Raw genomic sequence first — 7,852 nt, 5'->3', positions numbered from 1 at the left:
TTTATACAGAACACATCCCAGAAAACACTACTTTACTGCATTGTTATTATTTGACATTTTTTCAGAGACGTAGTGATAATATTAGAAGGCAATGAGATTTTCACCAAAACAAAGTGAGCCTTGAAAAGAAAAGAGATCCTTTTTGAGGGGAAACCATTTTGACTAGAGTTTTATATTATTTAGTCTTCCCCTCAGTATTACACATTTTATGGTTTCTATTTTTTCCAATAGGCTAAATCACAAATGTCTCTGTAAAACCACGTTTAGAAGAACCTGTGACTGACTCGTTAATAAACAGTGTGTTTGTGTTTACATTTCAGCCGCTTACCCCTTGATATGCTTTGTGCCTGGTCAGATCCACCAACATAGGCCCGAGCCTACTGTACAGCAAGTGGTAAAGCGAAGATGTAGACTTAGGGCTTGGAGGCAAGAACAAGAGCCTCTACTGCCAGCCAGCAAGGCCCTGGGTGCCCCCGTTCCCTGGAACAGCTCTGAAGATGTGGCCACACAAGTTCCATTCATCAGCACCTGCAGAGCGAGCACTTGTGTTTAACTGAGTTCGGGGTCAGCAAACGGGATTCATTATGTTCAATCTGAGAATACAAGCCATTGTTAAAAGGCGGGACATTGTTAATAAACAGGAGGACGATTGTCTGGAAACCTTCAGAAACTAGGTTTTCAGGTTTTTGGTCTACTCTAAACAAAATTTTGGAAGTTGAACTTTAGGAGGGAAATTGGGAGCCATTATTTACCATATGACATTCAAACATGAAATTTGCAATTTAATGATCAAAGCACTGTTGTAGGTATTATGTCAAAGCAAGAGCTGATTCCAAATAAAAGCCCATACACTGATTTATTTCATCTTTATCATTTATTTTTGTAAACTGCTAAAGCTGCGCTTTATTTATTGCAACTCATCCATATATAATTCTCTGTAGTTTAGAAAACTCCATCTAACATCTCCACTCCAACTTTATACATTGCATTGATTTATTTCTGTCTCTTAAGCCTAAAACCATTTATTACAACAACAAAACATCCTCCTCTTCTGGTGATCTAGGAACAAAGTCGACCCACTTACTGTGTAGTGAGCATTGACAGATGGCCAAATGGGGTGATAGCTTTGATTTTAATGTGTCTTAAGAGAGTAAATGAAGCAAAGGCAATCTTCATCTCATGTGAGAAGTTGGATTTTTGTGTGCCTCGTCGGCAACACTGAGGTGCCATTCTCACAGCACTTCATTGATTTTCCACTCAACCATGACCATTCAGATGGCAAAAAGCAGGGTCAAAGAATTTTTAAAGGTGTTTTTTTTTTTTTCTTCCTGTTTGTCTATAAAAGTACAAACAGAATTGACTATACTTACTTCAGGGGTAGTCTGTGGTTTGCTGGTACAAAGTCTTTATGGGATTCGCTGGTTATGAATTTTTAATTTTACATAAAATGAAGTGGTTTTGTCAAGAGAATCATTAACATCATAAAGACAGTGAGAATAGAGATTCTTCACACCTCCTCCCCACCTGTGATTTTAGCATATATCATGGACAACAAAGCACTTTGCATTGCTTGCCTTAAGCTCTGAAAGGGAACAGACTTCAACAGCAGGACATGAAATAATGCTTGTAATAGAGCAGTGAAGTCTGGCTGCTGCACCATGGCATGGTATTTTGTACTGGGCTTCGAATTAACTTTAAATACAAAGTACATTTAAATACAAAGATTAACTTCTTCATCTGTTCTGAGAAGATGCAAGATTGAGAAAGCGTTTGGAGAGGAAGGAGGTAAAACTAAACTCAGCAGGGACCTCAGCCAGCGGATAACTTCTAAGCAAGTAGAAGCCTGACATTGCTAGCCCTGTATATTTCAAATTTCAGTAGAATTGTACTTCTGTATACAAGTATTAGTCACAGTCAATCAATACAAGCCGTGAGACCACTGGTTGGCTTTACTCCAGTGCAGTACTCAAATCTACCCAGATATAAATTTCTCAGGTCTCATAACTGATTGGGTGTGTTTGTGTTTACATTTTACAGATCAGTACGATAAAACAAAACAAGAACAGGCTTGGAGTTAGAGAGACCTGAATTAAGTCTTGTCTCCACCTTGCACCTGCTTTGTGAAATTAGGAAGCTAACTTGGGCCTTTCCACCTGTATCCACATCCAGTGGGAAGAAGACTGCTACCTGTTTTCCAAACTTCTTTCACCAATTAGATTAGACTAGATAAGATTCAAGAAGTAACGAGTAGTGTCAATAATTTTAGTTCGCTTAGCAAATGTGGCTAATATGATACAAGAAGTTTTCTGTTCAAAGTCTGTTTGTCAGGAACCTGAGACATCCTTTCATATTCCAAGGAGAATGCACAACCACACAACACAATGCTCCCAGCGCCATATCGCACCAGGATTCCCGGCAGCATAATGAATATCATGTTCTCTATTAGGACTACTGTTGGAGAGAGGCAACTTCCCAGGGACCAAATATTCTACAGTGTCACATTTGACTGACAGGGTGATGACGAGGGGACTTCCTCCACGTTGACGCTTCATCCGCTAGCCTCAGCACTCCTGAGCATTTCAGAGCTCACTGGGGTGTGCAGTTGTGTGGTGGGAAGCGGAAAATGAGAACAGCAGGCCAGCTCGTGGAAGGCGCATGTGCTCATTGGAAAGTGAACACTGAGTGCTGCGAATGGAGAGACAAACATTGACAAGATAATAGCAAATACTGGGAAAATGAAAGAGACATTGCCGCCAGCCCAGAGTCTTCCTTCCTTCCTCATTCTGAGGAGTCTCTGAAAACACTTTTTCCTCCTGTGGCCTTCCAGGCACCTAATTGCCTCGATTTCTCCCACAAAGCAACATTCTCTACTCTTTCAGTTGAAAGAGGGGATTGATAGTTAATACTCAACAGCCAAGCATGGGCTTTGTCTCCCTTCCTCCAGCAGGAAGGCGAAATTATAATAAATTAATCAGTAAATAAGCACCATAGCAAGTCTCTAGCTCACTGCTTTGCTTTTTTCCTTGGACTGAGACTGGCAAGACAGGAAGGGCCTCCTCTGTTAAGATGAACACAGAATATATTGACTACTACCTCTCACCTTTCGAACAACAGAGAGGCCAGTATGATAGGACCCTGAGACAACAGGCAAAGGCCGGCTCTGTTCAGGTGAACCAGAACATGTGGCTAATGTGCCTCCTGCCTATCCTGAAGGCAACGGGTCCAGCCAGAGACTCTGGAATCACACAAGTGGCTTTCCTAAATGTATAAAAAAAATCAACAGAAATATATTTTCAAATAAAAATCGCAATGTAGGAATGATAGGACAAAAATGACTACTCCAAAATTAATCTAAAAATTTTCCTTTTAGCATTTTGGTCATGAATCCAAACAGACACATTAATTTAAACATCCCTGGGAAGGTCAAACACTGTGAGGCTAAAATGGAACCCATGGTTGAATTCCACACATCTCTCCTCTGATTGTGCCCTGTATTTGGAAATCACAGCTGATGCTGAAATCCACTACCTATCCAAGGGAGCCTCTCCTTCTTCAGAATCTCATGGCCAATCACTCACCACCCATGTGATTTTCCTCCCCTACAAATTTTGATTCTTTTACTTCTGTTAGAGGCCTAATTTAGCCATCAGCTTTCCTAACTAGATACGAACTTTATTAGTTTTCTATGATTCTATAACAAATTACCACACACTTGATGGTTTAAAATAACATGTATTTATTGTCTCAGAGTTCTGGAGACCAGAAATGGCAACTCAGCATCATTAGGTGGAGATCAAGGTGTTTATTTCCTTTGGATAAATACCCAGGAATAGAATTTCTGGATATATTGTAGTTTTATTTTTAATTTTTGGAGGAAGCTTTATCCTTTCCATAGTGGCTGCACCGATTTACATTCTCACAAACAGTGCACAAGGGTCCCCTTTTCTCTATTTTCTTGCCAACATTGTTATTCTTGGCTTTTTGATGATAGCAATTCTAACAGGTGTGAGGTGATATCTCGTGGTTTTAATTTGCATCTCTGATGATTAGTGATGTTCAGCACCTTTTCATGTCTGTAGACCATCTGCATGGCCTCCTTAGAACAATGTGTATTAAGGTCCTCTGCCCATATTTTAAATCAGATTGTTTTCTTGTTATTGAATTGTATGAGTTCTTGAGTACGTGAAACACAAGAGTTTATTCTTGTAATATTATGTATTAATTATTGTATGTTTATTTGAGTTTCAACGTAAAACTACTTTTGCCCACCCCTGTATTTTGAATCTTCAACTATTCTCAGATATATGATTTTCAACTATTTCTCCCATTTGGTAGGTTGCTTTTTCATTTTGTTAATAACTCCTTTGCTGAGCAGATGCTTTTCCACTTTTTTACCTTTGCTCTTCTTTCCTTTGCTTTTGGGGTCAAATCCGAAAAATCATCACCAAGACAAATGTCAAGGAGCCTACCACCTATGTTTTCTTCTAGAAGTTTTATGGCTTCAGGGCCTATGTTAGAGTCTTTAATCCATTTGAGTTAACTTTTGTGCATGGTGTCACATAGTGGCTCAGTTTTATTCTTTTACATTTGAACATCCAGTTTCCCAACAGTACTGAAGAAACTGTTCTTGCTCCATGATATACTCATGGCTCCTTTGTCATAAATTAACTGACCATACATGAGTGGGTTTATTTCTGAGCTCTTTATTCTGTTCCATTCATATATGCATATACTTTTATGTCGGTACCATACTGTTTTGATTATTATAGCTTTGTAATATAGTTTGAAATCAGGAAGCATGATACCTCCAGGTTTGTTTTTTTGTTCTCAAGATTGCTTTGGATATTTGAGGCCTTTTATGTTTCCATACAAAGCTTAGGATTGTCTGTTCTATTCCTATAAAGGAAAAAAAAAAAACAAAAAACTGTCTTTGAGATTTTGATAATGATTGCATTGAACTAGTAGATTGTTTTGGGTAATATGAAAATTTTAACAATTAAATTTTCCAATCCATGAACACAGGATATCTTTCCATTTAATTGTGTCATCATCAATTTCTTTCTTCAGTGTCTTATGGTTTTCAGTGTATGGGTTGTTCTTGTTTTTTTACCTCCGTGGTTAAATTTATTCTTAGGTATTTTTCTTTTTGATGCAATCTTTTTTTTTTTTTAATTTATCTTTATTGTTGAAAGTATTGCAGGTGTCCCATTTCCCCCCCCAATTGACCCCCTCCACCTCGCTCCCACCCCTTCGCCAGTCCTTCACCTCATCATCATCTGTGTCCATGGGTTATGCATATATGCATATAACTTGTTTGGTTAATCTCTTCCCATCCTTTTTCCCTCTTCTCTCTGAAATATGATCATCTGTTACATGTGTGAATGACTCTGAATCTATTTAGTTCGTCAGCTTCTTTTGTTCATTAACTTCTTGTTAAAGAAGACCCTTCAACATTTCCTGTATTTCTGGTTTGGTGGTTGAACTCCTTTAGCTTTTCCTTGTCTGAGAAACTCTTTATCTGACCTTCAATTCTAAATGATAGCTTTGCTGGGTAGAGCAACCTTGGTTGTAGTTCTATGTTTTTCATCACTTTGGATATTTCTTGCCACTCCCTTCTGGCCTGCCAGGTTTCTGTTGAGAAATCAGCTGACAGTCGTATGGGTGCTCCCTTGTAGGTAACTAATTGCTTTTCTCTTGCTGCTTTTAAGATTCTCTCTTTGTCTTTAACCTCTGGCATTTTAATTATGATGTGTCTTGCTGTGGGCCTCTTTGGGTTCCTCTTGTTTGGGACCCTCTGTGCTTCCTGGACTTATAGGTCGATTCCTTTCCCCAGGTAGGGAAAGTTTTCTGTAATTATTTTTTCAAATAGGTTTTCAATTTCTTGGTCTGTTTCTTCCCCTTCTGGCACCCCAATAATACAAATGCTGGGCTTCTTGAAGTTGTCCCAGAGGCTCCTTATGCTATTTTCAATTTTCTGAATTCTCTTTTCTTTTTGCTCCTCTGGTTGGGTGTTTTTTGTTTCCTCATGTTCCAAATTGCTGATTTGATTCCCAGCATCCTCTACTCTACTGTTGATTCCATGTAAATTATTCTTCATTTCAGTTCCTGTAGCCTTCATTTCAAATTGGTCCTTTATTATGTCATCGATTTTCTCAGTTATTTTCGTCATACTCTTACTAATATCCTTTAGCATCCTTATAACCATTATTTTGAACTTTTTTATCTGTTAGCTTGCTTAGATCTATTTCATTTAGTTCCTCTTCTAGAGATTTCTTCTGTTCTTTCCTTTCTGACATGTTTCTTTGCCGCTGCATTTTGGCTGCTTCCTGGTCTTTGTTTCTATGTATTAGGTAGAGCTGCTATGTCTCCTGGAATTTGTAGAGTGGCTTTGTGTAGTACGTGATCTGTAGGGTCCAGTGGCTCAGCCTCCTCAGTCACCTGAGCTGTGCTCCCCTGTGTGGGCTGTGCGCACTGTCCTGTTGTAGTTGAGTCTTGGTTGTTGTTGGCACCCCTGGGAGTAATTGACCCCCAGGCCAATCAGCCCTGAGGACCAGGTGCAACTACGGCCAGAGAGTTGCTGTGCTGGAGACACCCCTATGGAGCAGGATTTACTTCTGTGGGGCTTTGGTGTTCACCAAGTGTACCCCTTGAGTGTGTCACTCTTGGATGTGGTAGGGTTGTAATCCACCATGGTGGAGTCTGACCACCAGGTGCACTGTCTCTGGGGCCTCCCAGGAGGTGCAAATTGAGCCTGTGCCAGTGCCTTGCCCAGGGCCACCCAGCATGAGCTACACAGCAAACTGTAGTTGGCTGCTACTTGTGCTGGGCTTGGAGGTGCCCAGGAGAGGCCAAGCCATGAACCAGTGCAGCTGCCGCTAGTGCCAGGCCTGGGGCCACTTATCAAGCTGTATGGGCCCTGCTGCTGCTTGTTTGAGAGGTTTCAGGAAAGTCCTAAGCATGAGGCTCGAGAGGCCACTTGCACAGAAAAGCCCCTGGAAATGGCCTGGATGAGCTGCAGGTGGGGAGGGGCGGGGCCTCGGGAATCACGGGGCGGGGCCAAAGGTGCGAGTCAGGTGCTGGCGATTCAAATATGGCACCTGCCTGCCGGCTGTGTTTGGGGAGGACTCGCCACAGGAGCCATGGCCTCCGCCAGCCCTTCTGCCTGGGAGGAAGCCGCCCTCCGCCTCTCGCCCAGATCTCAGGCAGGTTAGTTCCTCCCGAGGGTCCCGGGTCCTTTCCAGCTGCTGCCCGGCGCTGGGCTCAGAGGGAGCGTCCGAGTGAGTCCGTGCCGGGCCCTTTAGAGGAGCTGCTGGGGCTCCCGCAGCTTCCGTGACCCTCAGCGACAGTCCCCGCTGGTTTCACAGCCCGGAGTTGTGGGGATGTCTTTTCCAGGCCCTGGAGCCCTGGGCTGGGGGCCTGCTGTGGGGCTGGGTCCCCTCACTCCTCTGGGAAACCCCCACCGCCGAGATTCCCTCCCGGGTTTAAACTGCGGCGCCGGGTGTGGGCCTGCGGCCGTGTCTCTGATTCAGCCCCGACCCGCCCGCGTCTCTGCCTCTGCTACTGGTCTCGGTGCTTCTTCAGTTCCCTGGTTGTGGGGCTTCTGTGCAGCCAGATTTCAGGAGGCTCTGAGTGACGGTGGTTCTGTATTTTAGTTGTGATTTTTATGTGGTTGCAGGAGGCGGCAGGTACAGCTGTTACCTACGCCCCCAGTTTGTTTCCTATGAGGAGATAGGGAGTTGATGCAATTTTAAATGGAATTTTTTTTAAAATTTCTCTTTCTGATTGTTATTAGTATATAGAAATACAACTGATTTTTATTTATTGATAATGTATTCTATAACTTAACTGAATT

Source organism: Miniopterus natalensis, chromosome 16 (assembly GCF_054644295.1).
Source record: "Miniopterus natalensis isolate mMinNat1 chromosome 16, mMinNat1.hap1, whole genome shotgun sequence".
NCBI classification, from domain to species: domain Eukaryota; kingdom Metazoa; phylum Chordata; class Mammalia; order Chiroptera; family Miniopteridae; genus Miniopterus; species Miniopterus natalensis.
The sequence above is the reverse complement of the archived record's forward strand: the minus strand, read 5'-3'. Positions refer to the sequence as shown.